Source organism: Oncorhynchus keta, unplaced genomic scaffold (assembly GCF_023373465.1).
Source record: "Oncorhynchus keta strain PuntledgeMale-10-30-2019 unplaced genomic scaffold, Oket_V2 Un_contig_13884_pilon_pilon, whole genome shotgun sequence".
NCBI classification, from domain to species: Eukaryota; Metazoa; Chordata; class Actinopteri; order Salmoniformes; family Salmonidae; genus Oncorhynchus; species Oncorhynchus keta.
The window spans coordinates 38,022-61,500 of record NW_026278419.1 but is presented as its reverse complement, the minus strand read 5'-3'; the positions used below and the strand labels follow the sequence as shown (position 1 = coordinate 61,500).

The following is a 23,479-nucleotide window of genomic DNA, read 5'->3' as shown; positions in this document are numbered from 1 at the left end:
CCCCACTGGTTTGTAACAGGACACCCCACTGGTTTGTAACAGGACACCCCACTGGTTTGTAACAGGACACCCCACTGGTTTGTAACAGGACACCCCACTGGTTTGTAACAGGACACCCCACTGGCTTGTGACGTCCCGAAGATAAACCTCTGTCCCTGTAAGGTCAACACATGTGGCCCTTTGTATAAGTTGAGTATAAGTTGAGTCAGTTGCAACTCCCCTCACACGCCTCTGTTACCTCTGACCTCTGTAGCACACACATCTCCCCTCACACTGGACTCTGTTCCTCTGACCTCTGCAGCACACACATCTCCCCTCACACTATGTCGTCTACCTCTGACCTCTGCAGCACACACATCTCCCCTCACACGCCGTTACCTCTGACCTCTGTAGCACACACATCTCCCCTCACACGTCGTTACCTCTGACCTCTGCAGCACACGCACGTCCTTATTAACATAGAAACATGGGAATATACTTTAATAATGACACATCATGTTGTTAAATAGTTCCTATGACCTCTGACCTCTAGGACCTGTTATAACTGGGTCAGTCTCAGTAGTTCCTAGGACCTGTTTCTATCAGTATGTCTGGACTCTGTATCTATCAGTATGTCTGGACTCTGTATCTATCAGTATGTCTGGACTCTGTATCTATCAGTATGTCTGGACTCTGTATCTATCAGTATGTCTGGACTCTGTATCTATCAGTATGTCTGGACTCTGTATCTATCAGTATGTCTGGACTCTGTATCTATCAGTATGTCTGGACTCTGTATCTATCAGTGTGTCTGGACTCTGTATCTATCAGTATGTCTGGGCTCTGTATCTATCAGTATGTCTGGACTCTGTATCTATCAGTATGTCTGGACTCTGTATCTATCAGTATGTCTGGACTCTGTTTCTATCAGTATGTCTGGACTCTGTATCTATCAGTATGTCTGGGCTCTGTATCTATCAGTATGTCTGGACTCTGTATCTATCAGTATGTCTGGGCTCTGTATCTATCAGTATGTCTGGACTCTGTATCTATCAGTATGTCTGGACTCTGTATCTATCAGTATGTCTGGACTCTGTATCTATCAGTATGTCTGGACTCTGTATCTATCAGTATGTCTGGGCTCTGTATCTATCAGTATGTCTGGACTCTGTATCTATCAGTATGTCTGGACTCTGTATCTATCAGTATGTCTGGACTCTGTATCTATCAGTATGTCTGGGCTCTGTATCTATCAGTATGTCTGGGCTCTGTATCTATCAGTATGTCTGGGCTCTGTTTATATCAGTATGTCTGGACTCTGTATCTATCAGTATGTCTGGACTCTGTATCTATCAGTATGTCTGGACTCTGTATCTATCAGTATGTCTGGACTCTGTTTCTATCAGTATGTCTGGACTCTGTTTCTATCAGTATGTCTGGACTCTGTATCTATCAGTATGTCTGGACTCTGTTTCTATCAGTATGTCTGGACTCTGTTTCTATCAGTATGTCTGGACTCTGTATCTATCAGTATGTCTGGACTCTGTATCTATCAGTATGTCTGGACTCTGTATCTATCAGTATGTCTGGACTCTGTATCTATCAGTATGTCTGGACTCTGTATCTATCAGTATGTCTGGACTCTGTATCTATCAGTATGTCTGGACTCTGTATCTATCAGTATGTCTGGACTCTGTATCTATCAGTATGTCTGGACTCTGTATCTATCAGTATGTCTGGACTCTGTATCTATCAGTATGTCTGGGCTCTGTATCTATCAGTATGTCTGGACTCTGTATCTATCAGTATGTCTGGACTCTGTATCTATCAGTATGTCTGGACTCTGTATCTATCAGTATGTCTGGGCTCTGTATCTATCAGTATGTCTGGACACTGTATCTATCAGTATGTCTGGACTCTGTATCTATCAGTATGTCTGGAATCTGTATCTATCAGTATGTCTGGACTCTGTATCTATCAGTATGTCTGGACTCTGTATCTATCAGTATGTCTGGGCTCTGTATCTATCAGTATGTCTGGGCTCTGTATCTATCAGTATGTCTGGACTCTGTATCTATCAGTATGTCTGGACTCTGTATCTATCAGTATGTCTGGACTCTGTATCTATCAGTATGTCTGGACTCTGTTTCTATCAGTATGTCTGGACTCTGTATCTATCAGAATGTCTGGGCTCTGTTTCTATCAGTATGTCTGGACTCTGTTTCTATCAGTATGTCTGGACTCTGTATCTATCAGTATGTCTGGACTCTGTATCTATCAGTATGTCTGGACTCTGTATCTATCAGTATGTCTGGGCTCTGTATCTATCAGAATGTCTGGACTCTGTATCTATCAGTGTGTCTGGACTCTGTATCTATCAGTGTGTCTGGGCTCTGTATCTATCAGTGTGTCTGGTCTCTGTATCTATCAGTATGTCTGGACTCTGTATCTATCAGTATGTCTGGACTCTGTATCTATCAGTATGTCTGGGCTCTGTATCTATCAGAATGTCTGGACTCTGTATCTATCAGTATGTCTGGACTCTGTATCTATCAGTATGTCTGGACTCTGTATCTATCAGTATGTCTGGACTCTGTATCTATCAGTATGTCTGGACTCTGTATCTATCAGTATGTCTGGACTCTGTATCTATCAGTATGTCTGGGCTCTGTATCTATCAGTATGTCTGGACTCTGTATCTATCAGTATGTCTGGACTCTGTATCTATCAGTATGTCTGGACTCTGTATCTATCAGTATGTCTGGACTCTGTATCTATCAGTATGTCTGGACTCTGTATCTATCAGTATGTCTGGACTCTGTATCTATCAGTATGTCTGGACTCTGTATCTATCAGTATGTCTGGACTCTGTATCTATCAGTATGTCTGGACTCTGTATCTATCAGTATGTCTGGACTCTGTATCTATCAGTATGTCTGGGCTCTGTATCTATCAGTATGTCTGGACACTGTATCTATCAGTATGTCTGGACTCTGTATCTATCAGTATGTCTGGAATCTGTATCTATCAGTATGTCTGGACTCTGTATCTATCAGTATGTCTGGACTCTGTATCTATCAGTATGTCTGGGCTCTGTATCTATCAGTATGTCTGGGCTCTGTATCTATCAGTATGTCTGGACTCTGTATCTATCAGTATGTCTGGACTCTGTATCTATCAGTATGTCTGGACTCTGTATCTATCAGTATGTCTGGACTCTGTTTCTATCAGTATGTCTGGACTCTGTATCTATCAGAATGTCTGGGCTCTGTTTCTATCAGTATGTCTGGACTCTGTTTCTATCAGTATGTCTGGACTCTGTATCTATCAGTATGTCTGGACTCTGTATCTATCAGTATGTCTGGACTCTGTATCTATCAGTATGTCTGGGCTCTGTATCTATCAGAATGTCTGGACTCTGTATCTATCAGTGTGTCTGGACTCTGTATCTATCAGTGTGTCTGGACTCTGTATCTATCAGTGTGTCTGGTCTCTGTATCTATCAGTATGTCTGGACTCTGTATCTATCAGTATGTCTGGACTCTGTATCTATCAGTATGTCTGGGCTCTGTATCTATCAGAATGTCTGGACTCTGTATCTATCAGTATGTCTGGACTCTGTATCTATCAGTATGTCTGGACTCTGTATCTATCAGTATGTCTGGACTCTGTATCTATCAGTATGTCTGGACTCTGTATCTATCAGTATGTCTGGACTCTGTATCTATCAGTATGTCTGGACTCTGTATCTATCAGTATGTCTGGACTCTGTATCTATCAGTATGTCTGGACTCTGTATCTATCAGTATGTCTGGACTCTGTATCTATCAGTATGTCTGGGCTCTGTATCTATCAGTATATCTGGACTCTGTATCTATCAGTATGTCTGGACTCTGCATCTATCTCCTTTGCTAGTCAGAGTTCCCTCTGTATTGTATAGAAGACTGGAACACTCAGAGGACTTATATAGGTTAACACAGACATTCTCTTTCTCACACACACACACACACACACACACACACACACACACACACACACACACACACACACACACACACGCACACACACACACACACAACACACAACACACAACACACACACACACACACACACACACACACTCTCCCTTCTTTCCCAGAGACTTCACACCCCTCTGTGTTGTCAGAGTAAACCCTTTAGTCAGGCGTTTGGCTGCTGTGAATATATAAGCCATAAAGACACTGTACTGAAGATGCTGTGTACGGTGGAACGGTGACAGTAGAGTGTCTGTTGGCTGTGGAAGCGTATAGTGTAAATAAAACCTCTTTGTGTGACTTCCTGTAGCCAAAGGCCTGCACTAAACCCATTGTAAGAGGATTCAATGTTTTCTTTGTGTGCCTTTAACTTATTACCGCATATTAATCAACAAAGCGTATTTTTTTTTATTGGATTTTATTTTTTATTCATAACTTTAACAATATTTGTTTTTTTTATATAAACAAAGGAACAGTTGTACGTTCAAACCTGGGGAAGGAGGAAGTAAAAGGGGGAGGAGCTATACTATCGGTTGTAATATTCGACTCGTTCTTAGAGAGAGACTTCCTGCAGAGCAGTGGTTTTTCTAGCCTCTCCTCGGTGACCCCCTGACGTTGTACAATGTTGTTGTAGCTCTGAACTATCTCACCTGATCCACCTGATCAAGGGCTTGGTGATTCAGCTGACGAGTTCAATCAGGTGCTCTGGAGTAGATCCAAAATGTGGATGGCTTGGTGTCCCCGAGGAGACGACAAATCCCTGCTATAAGGCACCATCACCTAACTGTACTTAAACCATTGGCTGTAGGGACACTCAGTCTGTAGGAGACTCAGCCTGTAGGAGACTCAGCCTGTAGGGAGACTCAGTCTGTAGGGAGACTCAGTCTGTAGGGAGACTCAGTCTGTAGGGAGACTCAGCCTGTAGGGAGACTCAGTCTGTAGGGACACTCAGCCTGTAGGGAGACTCAGCCTGTAGGGAGACTCAGCCTGTAGGGACACTCAGCCTTTAGGGACACTCAGCCTGTAGGGACACCTGTAGGGAGACTCAGCCTGTAGGGACACTCAGCCTGTAGGGACACTCAGCCTGTAGGGAGACTCAGCCTGTAGGGAGACTCAGCCTGTAGGGAGACTCAGCCTGTAGGGAGACTCAGCCTGTAGATGATTGGCTGTAGACTCAGCCTGTTATAAAGTCAAACACGATCTGTTACCAGAGCCTCCTGGCTGTAGAAAAACTAACTCTCCAAGATGATTGGCTGTCGGGACTCTGTCTGTTATAAAGTCAAACACGATCTGTTACCAGAGCCTCCTGGCTGTAGAAAAACTAACTCTCCAAGATGATTGGCTGTCGGGACTCTGTCTGTTATAAAGTCAAACACGATCTGTTACCAGAGTCTCCAAAGTCCCTTTATTTCATGTTTAATGAGGTTGGTTCTCCATAGTGACGGGACGAAGGAATGTGTCTGTGGCCTGAGATTTACAAGGGGCGTGGGGCCATAAAACCCCCACATCTTCAGAGCCACACATCTCTCTTCTGTTGGGGTTGAGAGATAATCTGTAGGGTTGTGGTCTCCTGTAACCAGACCTGATCAAGACAGTCATGACACCAATGACAGGTCATTGTTAAAAAATAGAAAAGAGTAGAGGGCCTAGAGAGCTGCCCTGCGGTACACCACACTTTACATGTTTGAAATTAGAGAAGCTTCCATTAAATAACACCCTCTGAGTTCAATTAGATAGATAGCTCTGAATCCATGGTATGGCTGAAGGTTGAAAAGCCGTTTAACACAAGTTTTCTCACAGGTTTCTCAACAACAGGTTATGGTCAGTAATATCAAAGCACTGACATATTTTTTGTTATTTCTTTTTATTTCACCTTTATTTAACCACTACATCTCAATAGAAAACCATCTAAACTACATCACAATAGAAAACCATCTAAACTCCATCTCAATAGAAAACCATCTAAACTACATCTCAATAGAAAACCATCTAAACTACATCTCAATAGAAAACCATCTAAACTACATCTCAATAGAAAAAACCATCTAAACTGCATCTCAATAGAACACCATCTAAACTACATCTCAATAGAAAACCATCTAAACTACATCACAATAGAAAACCATCTAAACTACATCTCAATAGAAAACCATCTAAACTACATCTCAATAGAAAACCATCTAAACTACATCTCAATAGAAAACCATCTAAACTACATCTCAATAGAAAACCATCTAAACTACATCTCAATAGACCTCACTAGAAAACCATCTAAACTACATCTCAATTGAAAACCATCTAAACTACATCTCAATAGAACTCAATAGAAAACCATCTAAACTACATCTCACTAGAAAACCATCTAAACTACATCTCAATAGAAAACCATCTAAACTACATCTCAATAGAACTCAATAGAAAACCATCTAAACTACATCTCAATAGAAAACCATCTAAACTACATCTCAATAGAAAACCATCTAAACTACATCTCAATAGAAAACCATCTAAACTACATCTCAATAGAAAACCATCTAAACTACATCTCACTACATCTCAATAGAAAACCATCTAAACTACATCTCAATAGAAAACCATCTAAACTACATCACAATAGAAAACCATCTAAACTACATCTCAATAGAACACCATCTAAACTACATCTCACTACATCTCAATAGAACACCATCTAAACTACATCTCAATAGAAAACCATCTAAACTACATCTCAATAGAAAACCATCTAAACTACATCTCAATAGAAAACCATCTAAACTACATCTCAATAGAAAACCATCTAAACTACATCACAATAGAAAACCATCTAAACTACATCTCAATAGAAAACCATCTAAACTACATCTCAATAGAAAACCATCTAAACTACATCTCAATAGAAAACCATCTAAACTACATCACAATAGAAAACCATCTAAACTACATCTCAATAGAAAACCATCTAAACTACATCTCAATAGAAAACCATCTAAACTACATCTCAATAGAAAACCATCTAAACTACATCTCAATAGAACACCATCTAAACTACATCTCAATAGAAAACCATCTAAACTACATCTCAATAGAAAACCATCTAAACTACACCTCAATAGAACTCAATAGAAAAACCATCTAAACTACATCCCAATAGAAAACCATCTAAACTACATCACAATAGAAAACCATCTAAACTACATCTCAATAGACCTCACTAGAAAACCATCTAAACTACATCTCAATTGAAAACCATCTAAACTACATCTCAATAGAACTCAATAGAAAACCATCTAAACTACATCTCACTACATCTCAATAGAAAACCATCTAAACTAAACATCACATTAGAAAACCATATATTTTTTAAATTGATTTAACCTTTATTTAACCAGGTAGGCAAGTTGAGAACAAGTTCTCATTTGCAACTGCTACCTGGCCAAGATAAAGAATAGCAATTCGACACATACAACAACACAGAGTTACACGTGGAATAAACAAAACATACAGTCAATAATACAGTAGAACAAAAGAAAACAAAAAGTCTATATACAGTCAGTGCAAATTAGGTGAGATAAGGGAGTTAAGGCAATAAATAGGCCATGGTGACAAAGTAAATACAATATAGCAATTAAAACACTGGAATGGTAGCTGTGCAGAAGATGAATGTGCAAGTAGAGATACTGGGGTGCAAAGGAGCAAAATAAATAAATACGAGTATGGGGATGAGGTAGGTAGATAGATGGGCTGTTTACAGATAGGCTATGTACAGGTGCAGTGATCTCTGAGCTGCTCTGACAGCTGGTGCTTAAAGCTAGTGAGGGAGATGTGAGTCTCCAACTCCAGAGATTTCTGCAGTTCGTTCCAGTCATTGGCAGCAGAGAACTGGAAGGAAAGGCGGCCAAAGGAGGAATTGGCTTTGGGGGTGACCAGTGAGATATACCTGCTGGAGCGCGTGCTACGAGTGGTTGCTGCTATGGTGACCAGTGAGCTGAGATAAGGCGGGGCTTTACCTAGCAGAGACTCGTAGATGACCTGGAGCCAGTGGGTTTGGTGACGAATATGTAGTGAGGGCCAGCCAATGAGAGCGTACAGATCGCAATGGTGGGTAGAATATGGGGCTTTGGTGACAAACCGGATGGCACTGTGATAGACTGCATCCAATTTGCTGAGTAGCGTGTTGGAGGCTATTTTGTAAATGACATCACCGAAGTCTAGGATCGGTAGGATGGTCAGTTTTACGGGGTTAAGTTTGGCAGCATGAGTGAAGGATGCTTTGTTGCCGAAATAGGAAGCCGATTCTAGATTTAACTTTGAATCGGAGATGTTTGATGTGAGTCTGGAAGGAGAGTTTACAGTCTAACCAGACACCCAGGTATTTGTAGTTGTCCACGTATTCTAAGTCAGAGCCGTCCAGATCTAACAGTACAGGTCCCACAATCTTCTTCTCGTGATCTATTTCTTTCAACCAATCATCAGTCATGTGTGTCAGTACCATACACATTGAGTGCTCTTCTCTATAAGCATGTTTTAAGTCTTGTTCATTTTGAAAGAAATAAATAAATAAGAAATAACATTGCATTTGGTCAAACACCATTTTTTTCAGCAGTTTGCTAAGAGCTGGCAGCAAGCTGATTAAGTTTGCTCTTCGAACCAGTAAAGGCAGCTGTACCACTCTTGGGTGGCGGAATGACTTTGCCTTCCCTCCAGGCCTGAGGACAAAGACTTTCCTCTGGGCTCAGATTAAAGATATGACAGATAGGAGTGACTATAGAGTCAGCTACCATCCTCAGTAGCTTTCCATCATGGCAATGTCAGGAGGTTTGTCATTATTGATCAATAAATAAAATAATCTACCTCCCCCACACTAACTTTACAACATTAAAATATGCAAAGCTTTTCTTTCATCATTTGTAATTCTTATGCATGAATATGAAGGCTCGCTGTTCGTTGTTGGCATTTCCTGCCTACATTTTCCCACGTTGCCAATGAAGTGATCATTAAAATAATTGGCAACATCAAATGGCTTTGTGATGAATAAGCCATCTGATTCGCTGAAAAGATGCGGTTGAATTTGTCTTTCTGACCATAATGTCATTTAAAGTTCTAAGTTTTTTTCCATCGTTCTTTATATCATTGATCTTGGCTTCATTAATACAGTCTCTTCTTCTTCTGGGTTGAGTTTCGTCACATCATTTCTCCATGTGCAGTAAGTCAGCCAGTCAGATGTACAGCCAGACTTATTAGCCACTTCCGGCAGGGTAGCCTAGTGGTTAGAGCGTTGGACTAGTAACCGGAAGGTTGCAAGTTCAAACCCCGAGCTGACAAGGTACAAATCTGTCGTTCTGCCCCCTGAACAAGGCAGTTAACCCACTGTTCCTAGGCCGTCATTGAAAATAAGAATTTGTTTTTAACTGACTTGCCTAGTTAAATAAAGGTAAAATAAACATTTAAAAGAAATAAATATTCTTACAACCATGCAGGTTTGTTCAATTCCTCATCAATCCATGGAGCCTTAACGGTTTTCCAACAGGAAGTGAATTAACAGGTGCATGGTTATCAGCACGTGGCTCATTAGACACTGTTAGATGGTGTCATGTTGTTGTGTGTTGAATCACTTGACCGGGGTATTACTAGGTGGTCACATGTTGTGATGTTGACAATCTATAATGTGTGTCTTTGCATGTGCTCTCTCATAGCATCATAAAGGCTAGACTCAGACAATTACTATAGACATGTAATCCCATGGCTTTTTATTAATTAATTCATTTAACTAGGCTAGTCAGTTAGGAATAAATTCTTATTTTACAATGACGGCGTACTCCGGCCAAACCCTCCCCTAACCCGGACGACGCTGGGCCAATTGTGCGTCGCTCTAGCTTCCTACCTGCCTGCCTGCTTTTACACTCTCTATCAGTCTTGTGTCAGTCTTGTGTCAGTCCAGTGTCAGTCCCGTGTCAGTCTTGTGTCAGTCCAGTGTCAGTCCCGTGTCAGTCCTGTGTCAGTCCTGTGTCAGTCCCGTGTCAGTCCAGTGTCAGTCCCGTGTCAGTCCTGTGTCAGTCCAGTGTCAGTCCCGTGTCAGTCCTGTGTCAGTCCCGTGTCAGTCCAGTGTCAGTCCCGTGTCAGTCCTGTTCAGTCTTGTGTCAGTCCAGTGTCAGTCCAGTGTCAGTCCTGTGTCAGTCCCGTGTCAGTCCTGTGTCAGTCCAGTGTCAGTCCTGTGTCAGTCCAGTGTCAGTCCCGTGTCAGTCCCGTGTCAGTCCTGTGTCAGTCCCGTGTCAGTCTTGTGTCAGTCCAGTGTCAGTCCCGTGTCAGTCCTGTGTCAGTCCTGTGTCAGTCCAGTGTCAGTCCAGTGTCAGTCCAGTGTCAGTCCCGTGTCAGTCTTGTGTCAGTCCAGTGTCAGTCCTGTGTCAGTCCAGTGTCAGTCCAGTGTCAGTCCAGTGTCAGTCCAGTGTCAGTCCCGTGTCAGTCCTGTGTCAGTCCCACATCAGACCCGTGTCAGTCCCGTGTCAGTCCCGCGTCAGTCCCGTGTCAGTCCCGTGTCAGTCCCGCGTCAGTCCTGTGTCAGTCCCGCATCAGTCCCGCGTCAGTCCCCCGTCAGTCCCCCGTCAGTCCCGTGTCAGTCCCACGTCGTCCAGTGTCAGTCCCGTGTCAGTCCCGTGTCAGTCCCGTCAGTCCCGCGTCAGTCCCGTGTCAGTCCCGAGTCAGTCCCGTCAGTCCCGCGTCAGTCCAGTGTCAGTCCCGTGTCAGTCCCGTGTCAGTCCCGTGTCAGTCCCGTCAGTCCCGCGTCAGTCCCATGTCAGTCCCGTGTCAGTCCCGTCAGTCCCATGTCAGTCCAGCGTCAGTCCCGTGTCAGTCCCATGTCAGTCCCGCGTCCAGTCCCGTCCAGTCCCGTGTCAGTCCCACGTCCAGTCCAGTGTCAGTCCTGTGTCAGTCCCGTGTCAGTCCCACATCAGTCCCGCGTCAGTCCAGTGTCAGTCCCGTGTCAGTCCCGTGTCAGTCCAGCGTCAGTCCCGCGTCAGTCCCACATCAGTCCAGTGTCCCGTCAGTCCCGTGTCAGTCCCGTCAGTCCAGTGTCAGTCCCGTGTCAGTCCAGTGTCCCGTCAGTCCCGTCAGTCCCGTGTCAGTCCTGTGTCAGTCCCGTGTCAGTCCAGCGTCAGTCCCGTGTCAGTCCCGTGTCAGTCCCGCGTCAGTCCCATGTCAGTCCCACGTCAGTCCAGTGTCAGTCCTGTGTCAGTCCCGTGTCAGTCCCACATCAGTCCTGTGTCAGTCCAGTGTCAGTCCCGTGTCAGTCCCACATCAGTCCCGTGTCAGTCCCACATCAGTCCAGTGTCAGTCTTGTCAGTCCCGTGTCAGTCCCGTGTCAGTCCAGTGTCAGACCAGTGTCAGACCAGTGTCTGTCCTGTGTCAGTCCCGTGTCAGTCCCGTGTCAGTCCTGTGTCAGTCCAGTGTCAGTCCTGTGTCAGTCCAGTGTCAGTCCCGTGTCAGTCCTGTGTCAGTCCAGTGTCAGTCCTGTGTCAGTCCCACATCAGTCCCGTGTCATTCCCGTGTCAGTCCTGTGTCAGTCCAGTGTCAGTCCAGTGTCAGTCCAGTGTCAGTCCCGTGTCAGTCCAGTGTCAGTCCAGTGTCAGTCCTGTATCAGTCCTGTGTCAGTCCTGTGTCAGTCCAGTGTCAGTCCTGTGTCAGTCCCACGTCAGTCCAGTGTCAGTCCAGTGTCAGTCCCGTGTCAGTCCCGTGTCAGTCCCGTGTCAGTCCAGTGTCAGTCAAGTGTCAGTCCCGTGTCAGTCCCGTGTCAGTCCCGTGTCAGTCCAGTGTCAGTCCCGTGTCAGTCCAGTGTCAGTCCTGTGTCAGTCCAGTGCCAGTCCAGTGTCAGTCCAGTGCCAGTCCAGTGTCAGTCCAGTGTCAGTCCAGTGTCAGTCTTGTGTCAGTCCCGCGTCAGTCAAGTGTCAGTCCAGTGTCAGTCCCGTGTCAGTCCCGTGTCAGTCCAGTGTCAGTCCTGTGTCAGTCCTGTGTCAGTCCAGTGTCAGTCCCGTGTCAGTCCAGTGTCAGTCCAGTGTCAGTCCAGTGTCAGTCTTGTGTCAGTCCCGTGTCAGTCTTGTGTCAGTCCTGTGTCAGTCCCGCGTCAGTCCCGCGTCAGTCCCGCGTCAGTCCCGTGTCAGTCCCGTGTCAGTCCAGTGTACTCTAAGCTTTGCTGTGTCGTGTAAAGGAGCAGTGTGATAACAGAAGAGAAACCACACAGTGTGTCTAGAGAGTAGGAGCATGGTGAGGTGACTATGCCAACTAGGCCTTCTACATTCTACCAGGGTTGTAATGAACACGGCCATGTTCCCTTGGCTTTCTCAGCGGGCGTGGGTTCTAAAGACACACAAACACACACACACACAAACAAGTACACTCCCCACACACACACACCATGACTTACTGTGAGTTCGGACGTAATTAACAGTTCTAAGTCCCAGTGTCTACCTGACACCAGTAGGAGGGGAATGTTATGGAGTATAATATACCACCTGACACCAGTAGGAGGGGGGAATGTTATGGAGTATAATATACCACCTGACACCAGTAGGAGGGGAATGTTATGGAGTATAATATACCACCTGACACCAGTAGGAGGGGAATGTTATGGAGTATAATATACCACCTGACACCAGTAGGAGAGGAATGTTATGGAGTATAATATACCACCTGACACCAGTAGGAGGGGAATGTTATGGAGTATAATATACCACCTGACACCAGTAGGAGAGGAATGTTATGGAGTATAATATACCACCTGACACCAGTAGGAGGGGAATGTTATGGAGTATAATATACCACCTGCCACCAGTAGGAGGGGAATGTTATGGACTATAATATACCACCTGACACCAGTAGGAGGGGAATGTTATGGAGTATAATATACCACCTGACACCAGTAGGAGGGGAATGTTATGGAGTATAATATACCACCTGACACCAGTAGGAGGGGAATGTTACGGAGTATAATATACCACCTGACACCAGTAGGAGGGGAATGTTATGGAGTATAATATACCACCTGACACCAGTAGGAGGGGAATGTTATGGAGTATAATATACCACCTGACACCAGTAGGAGAGGAATGTTATGGAGTATAATATACCACCTGACACCAGTAGGAGGGGAATGTTATGGAGTATAATATACCACCTGACACCAGTAGGAGGGGAATGTTATGGAGTATAATATACCACCTGACACCAGTAGGAGGGGAATGTTATGGATAATATAATATACCACCTGACACCAGTAGGAGATATAATGTTATGGAGTATAATATACCACCTGACACCAGTAGGAGAGGAATGTTATGGAGTATAATATACCACCTGACACCAGTAGGAGAGGAATGTTATGGAGTATAATATACCACCTGACACCAGTAGGAGAGGAATGTTATGGAGTATAATATACCACCTGACACCAGTAGGAGGGGAATGTTATGGAGTATAATATACCACCTGACACCAGTAGGAGGGGAATGTTATGGAGTATAATATACCACCTGACACCAGTAGGAGGGGAATGTTATGGAGTATAATATACCACCTGACACCAGTAGGAGGGGAATGTTATGGAGTATAATATACCACCTGACACCAGTAGGAGGGGAATGTTATGGAGTATAATATACCACCTGACACCAGTAGGAGAGGAATGTTATGGAGTATAATATACCACCTGACACCAGTAGGAGAGGAATGTTATGGAGTATAATATACCACCTGACACCAGTAGGAGAGGAATGTTATGGAGTATAATATACCACCTGACACCAGTAGGAGAGGAATGTTATGGAGTATAATATACCACCTGACACCAGTAGGAGGGGAATGTTATGGAGTATAATATACCACCTGACACCAGTAGGAGGGGAATGTTATGGAGTATAATATACCACCTGACACCAGTAGGAGGGGAATGTTATGGAGTATAATATACCACCTGACACCAGTAGGAGGGGAATGTTATGGAGTATAATATACCACCTGACACCAGTAGGAGGGGAATGTTATGGAGTATAATATACCACCTGACACCAGTAGGAGAGGAATGTTATGGAGTATAATATACCACCTGACACCAGTAGGAGGGGAATGTTATGGAGTATAATATACCACCTGACACCAGTAGGAGGGGAATGTTATGGAGTATAATATACCACCTGACACCAGTAGGAGGGGAATGTTATGGAGTATAATATACCACCTGACACCAGTAGGAGGGGAATGTTATGGAGTATAATATACCACCTGACACCAGTAGGAGGGGAATGTTATGGAGTATAATATACCACCTGACACCAGTAGGAGGGAATGTTATGGAGTATAATATACCACCTGACACCAGTAGGAGAGGAATGTTATGGAGTATAATATACCACCTGACACCAGTAGGAGGGGAATGTTATGCAGTATAATATACCACCTGACACCAGTAGGAGGGAATGTTATGGAGTTTTAAGTGACCATTTTGGAGTTTTTGTGTCCCTTGATGTTGTTGTGGTGTGTTACTTGTGTGTGTGTGTGTGTGTGTGTGTGTGTGTGTGTGTGTGTGTGTGTGTGTGTGTGTGTGTGTGTGTGTGTGTGTGTGTGTGTATCTTCAAACCCCTTTACATGACCGTTGTGATCATTGTGTGTTTCCAGATCCCTTACCTAGCTGATGGAGTTCGTATCCATGGAGAGAAAGTGTCTGAGGCTCTGAGGCCTTTCCATGACCGCCTGGAGGCCTGCTTCAAACAGCTCAGAGAGAAAGTGGAGAAACAGTACGGAGTCAAGACACTGGTAATATCTCTCTTCTCCTCTTCTCCTCTCTTCTCCTCACTCTCCTCCTCCTCTCCTCTCTTCTTCTCCTCTCTCTCTCTCTCTCTTCTCCTCTCTGTCTCCTCTCCTCTCCTCTCGTCTCTCTCCTCTCTTCTCCTCTCCTCTCTTCTCCTCTCGTCTCCTCTCCTCTCCTCTCCTCTCTTCTCTCTCCTCTCCTCTCTTCCTCTCTCTCCTCTCCTCTCTCTCTCTCTCTCCTCTCTTCTCCTCTCTTCTCTCCTCTCCTCTCTTCTCATCTCTCCTCTCTCTCCCTCTCTTCTCCTCTCTTCTCCTCTCCTCTCTTCTCCTCTCTCTCTTCTCCTCTCTTCTCCTCTCTTCTCCTCTTCCTCTTCTCATCTCTCTTCTCCTTCTCTCATCTCTCTCTTCTCCATTCTCTTCTCTCTCTTCTCCTCTCTTCTCTCTCTCTCTCTCTTTCCGCTCTCTTCTCCTCTCTCATCTCCTCTCTCCTCTGCTCTCGCCTCATCTTTCCTCTTCTCTGTTCTCCTCTTCCCTTCCCTCCTCTCTTCTCTCTCTTCTCTTCTCCTTCTTCTTCCTCTCTACTTCTTCTCTTTCTCTGTCCTATTTCCTCCTCTCCTCTCATCTCATCCTCTCTCTCCTACTCATTTTAAATTGACATGTTAGTAATATAGCAGACAGTCTTAGCCAGTGCCACTTACAGTTAGTGCATTCATCTCCAGATAGCTTGGTGAGACAACCACATATCACAGTTAGTGCATTTTCTCTCAGATAGCTGGTGAGACAACCTGTCAGTAGAGTCACAGCTTAGTGCATTCCGAGCTCCAGATAGCTTGGGAAGAGACAACCACATATCACAGTTAGTGCATTCATCTCCAGATAGCTAGGTGAGACAACCACATATCACAGTTAGTGCATTCATCTCCAGATAGCTAGGTGAGACAACCACATATCACAGTTAGTGCATTCATCTCCAGATAGCTAGGTGAGACAACCACATATCACAGTTAGTGCATTCATCTCCAGATAGCTAGGTGAGACAACCACATATCACAGTTAGTGCATTCATCTCCAGATAGCTAGGTGAGACAACCACATATCACAGGCATAGAAAGTAGATTTTCCCTCAATAACGTAGCTGTCAGTAGAGTCCGAGTTGTCAGTAGAGTCCCAGCTGTCAGTAGAGTCCCAGCTGTCAGTAGAGTCCCAGCTGTCAGTAGAGTCCCAGCTGTCAGTAGATTCCCAGCTGTCAGTAGAGTCCCAGCTGTCAGTAGAGTCCCAGCTGTCAGTAGAGTCCCAGCTGTCAGTAGAGTCCGAGCTGTCAGTAGAGTCCGAGCTGTCAGTGGAGTCCGAGCTGTCAGTGGAGTCCGAGCTGTCAGTAGAGTCCGAGCTGTCAGTGGAGTCCGAACTGTCAGTGGAGTCCGAGCTGTCTGTAGAGTCCGAGCTGTCAGTACAGTCCGATCTGTCAGTAGAGTCCGAGCTGTCAGTAGAGTCCGAGCTGTCAGAAGAGTCCGAGCTGTCAGTAGAGTCCGGGCTGTCAGTAGAGTCCGGGCTGTCAGTAGAGTCCGGGCTGTCAGTAGAGTCCGGGCTGTCAGTAGAGTCCGGGCTGTCAGTAGAGTCCGAGCTGTCAGTAGAGTCCGAGCTGTCAGGAGAGTCCGAGCTGTCAGGAGAGTCCGAGCTGTCAGGAGAGTCCGAGCTGTCAGGAGAGTCCGGGCTGTCAGTAGAGTCCGAGCTGTCAGTAGAGTCCGGGCTGTCAGTAGAGTCAGAGCTGTCAGGAGAGTCAGAGCTGTCAGGAGAGTCAGAGCTGTCAGGAGAGTCCGAGCTGTCAGTAGAGTCAGAGCTGTCAGGAGAGTCCGAGGCTGTCAGGAGAGTCCGAGCTGTCAGTAGAGTCCGAGCTGTCAGTAGAGTCCGGGCTGGGAGTAGAGTCCGGGCTGTCAGTAGAGTCCGGGCTGTTGAGTTTGAGCAGTAGAGTCCGAGCTGAGACCGAGGTGTCAGAGTCCGGGCTGTCAGTTTGAGAGTCCGGGCTGCCCTCAGTAGAGTCCTAGAGACCAGAGGTGGCAGATAGAGTCCGGGCTGTCAGTTTGAGCAGAGCCTGAAGGTAGGAGAGTCAGAGCTGTCAGAAGAGTCAGAGCTGTGGCAGAGCTGTTCAGGAGAGTCCGAGCTGTCAGGGGTGGGGAGGCTCCAGCCTGAAAGTGAAAGGAGTGTGAGAAGGAGGATTATTTAAGATACTATTTGAAGAGGGCGGGTTTCAGATGTTTTTTGAGAAGATGGGAGGTACTCTGCTGTCCTCGCTTCAGGGGGAAGCTGGTTCCACCATTGGGGTGCCAGGAAGGACAGAGAAGAGCTTGGAGTTTGGGTTGGGAGGGGAGCTGCCCTCCCTTAGGGGTGGGAGGGCCTAGAGACCAGAGGTTGCAGATAGAGTGTTCGGGGTGTTGAGTTTGAGCAGAGCCTGAAGGTAGGGAGGGAGAGCCCTCCCGTAGGGGTGGGAGGGCCTAGAGACCAGAGGTGGCAGATAGAGTGTTTGGGGTGTTGAGTTTGAGCAGAGCCTGAAGGTAGGGAGGGAGAGCTGCCCTCCCGTAGGGGTGGGAGGGCCTAGAGACCAGAGGTGGCAGATAGAGTGTTTGGGGTGTTGAGTTTGAGCAGAGCCTGAAGGCAGGGAGGGAGAGCTGCCCTCCCGTAGGGGTGGGAGGGCCTAGAGACCAGAGGTGGCAGATAGAGTGTTCGGGGTGTTGAGTTTGAGCAGAGCCTGAAGGTAGGGAGGAGGAGTTCCTCTTTAGCTACTGCTTCTCTCTCCTCTCCTGTTGTTGGCCCATTAAAAAGTGTCCCTGGATTTATTTCCTCGAACAGACTTTTATGCCATCACCTGCAGTGTTGTCAAAATGATGGGCACAATGAGGATTATTTTACACCTACGTTTTATGTGATAACATGGTTTGTTGTTGACGCATGGAGAGAACAGAACAGACTGACCGTGACTCAGTATTTCAGGTCCTTCTCTCCATCTCCCCAAGTACAGACATGATATTTGTGGTCTTCCTGAACAACACTCTATTGTGTCCTGTTCTTCTCAGAGTCATTCCTACTGTAGCTGGGACACAATGCTGCAGGCAGTGTTCCCTGCCAGACCCTGGGTCAGTTCAGTATGGAAGAGCACACACACACTGAATCACCCCTAGACATGGATCTATAGATGCTATTAACTAACACTGATGGGAGGAGGAGGGTATTGATCACTCAAAGATAGGAGGAGGAGGAGGGTATTGATCACTCAAAGATAGGAGGAGGAGGAGGGTATTGATCACTCAAAGATAGGAGGAGGAGGGTATTGATCACTCAAAGATAGGAGGAGGGGGAAGGTATTGATCACTCAAAGATAGGAGGAGGAGGGTATTGATCACTCAAATATAGGAGGAGGAGGGTATTGATCACTCAAAGATAGGAGGAGGAGGGTATTGATCACTCAAAGATAGGAGGAGGAGGGTATTGATCACTCAAAGATAGGAGGAGGAGGGTATTGATCACTCAAAGATAGGAGGAGGGGGGTATTGATCACTCAAAGATAGGAGGAGGGAATTGATCACTCAAAGATAGGAGGAGGAGGGTATTGATCACTCAAAGATAGGAGGAGGGTATTGATCACTCAAAGATAGGAGGAGGAGGGTATTGATCACTCAAAGATAGGAGGAGGGGGAGGGCATTGATGACTCAAAGATAGGAGGAGGGGGAGGGTATTGATCACTCAAAGATAGGAGGGGGAGGAAGGTATTGATCACTCAAAGATAGGAGGAGGGTATTGATCACTCAAAGATAGGAGGAGGAGGGTATTGATCACTCAAAGATAGGAGGAGGAGGGTATTGATCACTCAAAGATAGGAGGAGGAGGAGGGTATTGATCACTCAAAGATAGGAGGAGGGGGAGGCTATTGATCACTCAAAGATAGGAGGAGGAGGAGGGTATTGATCACTCAAAGATAGGAGGAGGGGGAGGGTATTGATCACTCAAAGATAGGAGGAGGAGGAGGGTATTGAGCACTCAAAGATAGGAGGAGGGTATTGATCACTCAAAGATAGGAGGAGGGGGAGGGTATTGATCACTCAAAGATAGGAGGAGGGGGAGGGTATTGAGCACTCAAAGATAGGAGGAGGAGGGTATTGAGCACTCAAAGATAGGAGGAGGGTATTGATCACTCAAAGATAGGAGGAGGGGGGGGTATTGATCACTCAAAGATAGGAGGAGGAGGGTATTGATCACCCAAAGATAGGAGGAGGAGGGTATTGATCACTCAAAGATAGGAGGAGGAGGGTATTGATCACCCAAAGATAGGAGGGGGAGGAAGGTATTGATCACTCAAAGATAGGAGGAGGAGGAGGAGGGTATTGATCACTCAAAGATAGGAGGAGGAGGAGGGTATTGATCACTCAAAGATAGGAGGAGGAGGGTATTGATCACTCAAAGATAGGAGGAGGAGGGTATTGATCACCCAAAGATAGGAGGAGGAGGAGGGTATTGATCACTCAAAGATAGGAGGAGGAGGGTATTGATCACTCAAAGATAGGAGGAGGAGGGTATTGATCACTCAAAGATAGGAGGAGGAGGAGGGTATTGATCACTCAAAGATAGGAGGAGGGGGAGGGTATTGATCACTCAAAGATAGGAGGAGGAGGAGGGTATTGATCACTCAAAGATAGGAGGAGGGGGAGGGTATTGATCACTCAAAGATAGGAGGAGGAGGAGGGTATTGATCACTCAAAGATAGGAGGAGGAGGAGGGTATTGATCACTCAAAGATAGGAGGGGGAGGGTTTTGATCACTCAAAGATAGGAGGAGGAGGGTATTGATCACTCAAAGATAGGAGGAGGAGGGTATTGATCACTCAAAGATAGGAGGAGGAGGAGGGTATTGATCACTCAAAGATAGGAGGAGGAGGGTATTGATCACTCAAAGATAGGAGGAGGAGGAGGGTATTGATCACTCAAAGATAGGAGGAGGAGGGTATTGATCACTCAAAGATAGGAGGAGGAGGGTATTGATCACTCAAAGATAGGAGGAGGGGGAGGGTATTGATCACTCAAAGATAGGAGGAGGAGGAGGGTATTGATCACTCAAAGATAGGAGGAGGGGGAGGGTATTGATCACTCAAAGATAGGAGGAGGAGGGTATTGATCACTCAAAGATAGGAGGAGGAGGAGGGTATTGATCACTCAAAGATAGGAGGAGGGTGGAGGGTATTGATCACCCAAAGATAGGAGGAGGGTATTGATCACTCAAAGATAGGAGGAGGAGGGTATTGATCACTCAAAGATAGGAGGAGGAGGGTATTGATCACTCAAAGATAGGAGGAGGAGGAGGAGGAGGAGGAGGGTATTGATCACTCAAAGATAGGAGGAGGGTATTGATCACTCAAAGATAGGAGGAGGAGGGTATTGATCACTCAAAGATAGGAGGAGCGGGAAGGTATTGATCACTCAAAGATAGGAGGAGGAGGGTATTGATCACTCAAAGATAGGAGGGGGAGGAGGGTATTGATCACTCAAAGATAGGAGGAGGAGGGTATTGATCACTCAAAGATAGGAGGAGGAGGGTATTGATCACTCAAAGATAGGAGGAGGGTATTGATCACTCAAAGATAGGAGGAGGAGGGTATTGATCACTCAAAGATAGGAGGAGGAGGGTATTGATCACCCAAAGATAGGAGGAGGAGGTGGGTATTGATCACTCAAAGATAGGAGGAGGAGGGTATTGATCACTCAAAGATAGGAGGGGGAGGAGGGTATTGATCACTCAAAGATAGGAGGAGGGTATTGATCACTCAAAGATAGGAGGAGGAGGGTATTGATCACTCAAAGATAGGAGGAGGAGGGTATTGATCACCCAAAGATAGGAGGAGGAGGAGGGTATTGATCACTCAAAGATAGGAGGAGGAGGGTATTGATCACTCAAAGATAGGAGGAGGAGGGTATTGATCACCCAAAGATAGGGAGGAGGAGGAGGGTATTGATCACTCAAAGATAGGAGGAGGAGGGTATTGATCACTCAAAGATAGGAGGAGGAGGAGGGTATTGATCACTCAAAGATAGGAGGAGGAGGAGGGTATTGATCACTCAAAGATAGGAGGAGGGGAGGAGGGTATTGATCACCCAAAGATAGGAGGAGGGTATTGATCACTCAAAGATAGGAGGAGGAGGGGGTATTGATCACTCAAAGATAGGAGGAGGAGGGTATTGATCACTCAAAGATAGGAGGAGGAGGGTATTGATCACCCAAAGATAGGAGGAGGAGGAGGGTATTGATCACTCAAAGATAGGAGGAGGAGGGTATTGATCACTCAAAGATAGGAGGAGGAGGGTATTGATCACCCAAAGATAGGAGGAGGAGGAGGGTATTGATCACTCAAAGATAGGAGGAGGAGGGTATTGATCACTCAAAGATAGGAGGAGGAGGAGGGTATTGATCACTCAAAGATAGGAGGAGGAGGAGGGTATTGATCACTCAAAGATAGGAGGAGGAGGAGGGTATTGATCACCCAAAGATAGGAGGAGGGTATTGATCACTCAAAGATAGGAGGAGGAGGGGGGTATTGATCACTCAAAGATAGGAGGAGGAGGGTATTGATCACTCAAAGATAGGAGGAGGAGGGTATTGATCACCCAAAGATAGGAGGGGGAGGGTATTGATCACTCAAAGATAGGAGGAGGAGGGTATTGATCACTCAAAGATAGGAGGAGGAGGAGGTTATTGATCACCCAAAGATAGGAGGAGGAGGAGGGTATTGATCACCCAAAGATAGGAGGGGGAGGGTATTGATCACTCAAAGATAGGAGGAGGAGGAGGCTATTGATCACTCAAAGATAGGAGGAGGATTTACATGGTAAAGATAGGAGGTGGAGGGTATCATCACTGCAAAGATGGAGGAGCGTTGTGTGGTGCGTGTGCGCGTGCAAAGATGGGGAGGTGGGTGTCACTGTGGGTGTGCGTTGATCACTGCAAAGATACGGCAAATAATGAATATGCTGTAAGGACAAAACAGCACAGCCATCGATCACAACAGACAAGGCTGACAACAGCCCAGGACTCTCACTCAAGGAACTAGGAGGAGGAACTCACGGCCCCAGGAACTACGGAGGAACAGAACTTTGTCACTAGCCAGACTTTATAGTCAGGGACTCTACTCACTTCCAATGTTATATGTAGCTCAATAATCTCTCTGTTTCTCTCAAAGATAGGAGGAGGTATTGATCACTCTCTCTCTCTCTCTCTCTGTCTGATCACTCTCTCTTAGGAGTCTCTGTCTCTCTCTCTCTGCCTCTCTCACTGCTCTCTCTCTCTCTCTGTCTCTGTCTCTCTGTCTCTGTCTCTCTCTCTCGTCTCTCTGCGTCGTGCAACGGCTCTCTCTCTCTATCTCTCTCTCTCTCTCAGCTCTCTCTCTCTCTCTCTGACTCTCTCTCTCTGCCTCTCTCTCTTCTCTGTCTCTCAGGAACTCTGCTCCCTCTCTCTCTCCCCAGGAACAGAACTTTGTCTCCAGACTCTCTCTCTCTCTCTCTCTCTCTCTCCAATGTCTCTCTGTCTCTCTCTCTCTCTGTCTCTCTCTCTCTCTCTCTCTCTCTCTCTGTCTCTCTCTCTCTCTGTCTCTCTCTCTCTCTCTCTCTCTCTCTCTCTCTCTCTCTCTCTCTCTCTCTCTCTCTCTCTCTGTCATGTTGTCAGTGTGTTATTAAATAATTGTGTCGTAAGTCCTTGACACTAAACTGTGTTGTGTGTGTTTGTTTGTGCAGCCTGCGGTGGATGACAGACGTGGGACCCGTCCTCGCTCTATGCTGCGTTCCTTCACCATGCCCTCACAACAGAGACCACTCTCTGTGGCTTCAGTCAACTCCATCTCCTCTGACAACTCCCCCTCTCGACCTGGCTCAGACGGGTATGATACACACACAAAGAGACACACACGCACACACGCAGAGAGATACACAGAGACACACACACACACACACACACACACACACACACACACACACACACACACACACACACACACAGACACACACACACAGACACACACACACACACACACACACACACACACACACACACACACACACACACACACACACACACACACAGAGAGACACACACGCACACACAGAGAGAGACACACACACACACACACACGGAGAGAGACACACACACAGAGAGACACACACACACAGAGACACACACACACAGACACACACACACACACAGAGAGACACACACACACACACACACAGAGAGAGAGAGACACACACACACAGACACACACACACACACACACAGAGAGACACACAGACACACACACAAATGGGGACGTCCAGATAGAACCAGTAGAATGGGGACGTCCAGATAGAACCAGTAGAATGGGGACGTCCATATAGAACCAGTAGAATGGGGACGTCCAGATAGAACCAGTAGAATGGGGACGTCCATATAGAACCAGTAGAATAGTGACGTCCATATAGAACCAGTAGAATGGGGACGTCCATATAGAACCAGTAGAATAGTGACGTCCATATAGAACCAGTAGAATGGGGCGTCCATATAGAACCAGTAGAATAGTGACGTCCATATAGAACCAGGGGGACGTCCATATAGAACCAGTAGAATAGTGACGTCCATATAGAACCAGTAGAATGGGGACGTCCAGATAGAACCAGTAGAATGGGGGCGT

The 23,479-nt window shown here is 46.1% G+C and overlaps 1 pseudogene; it reads left to right on the top strand.

The window, feature by feature from the left end:
- Nucleotides 1–23,479, top strand: part of LOC127918273 (dedicator of cytokinesis protein 1-like) — a 71,462-nt pseudogene that overhangs the window by 24,707 nt on the left and 23,276 nt on the right.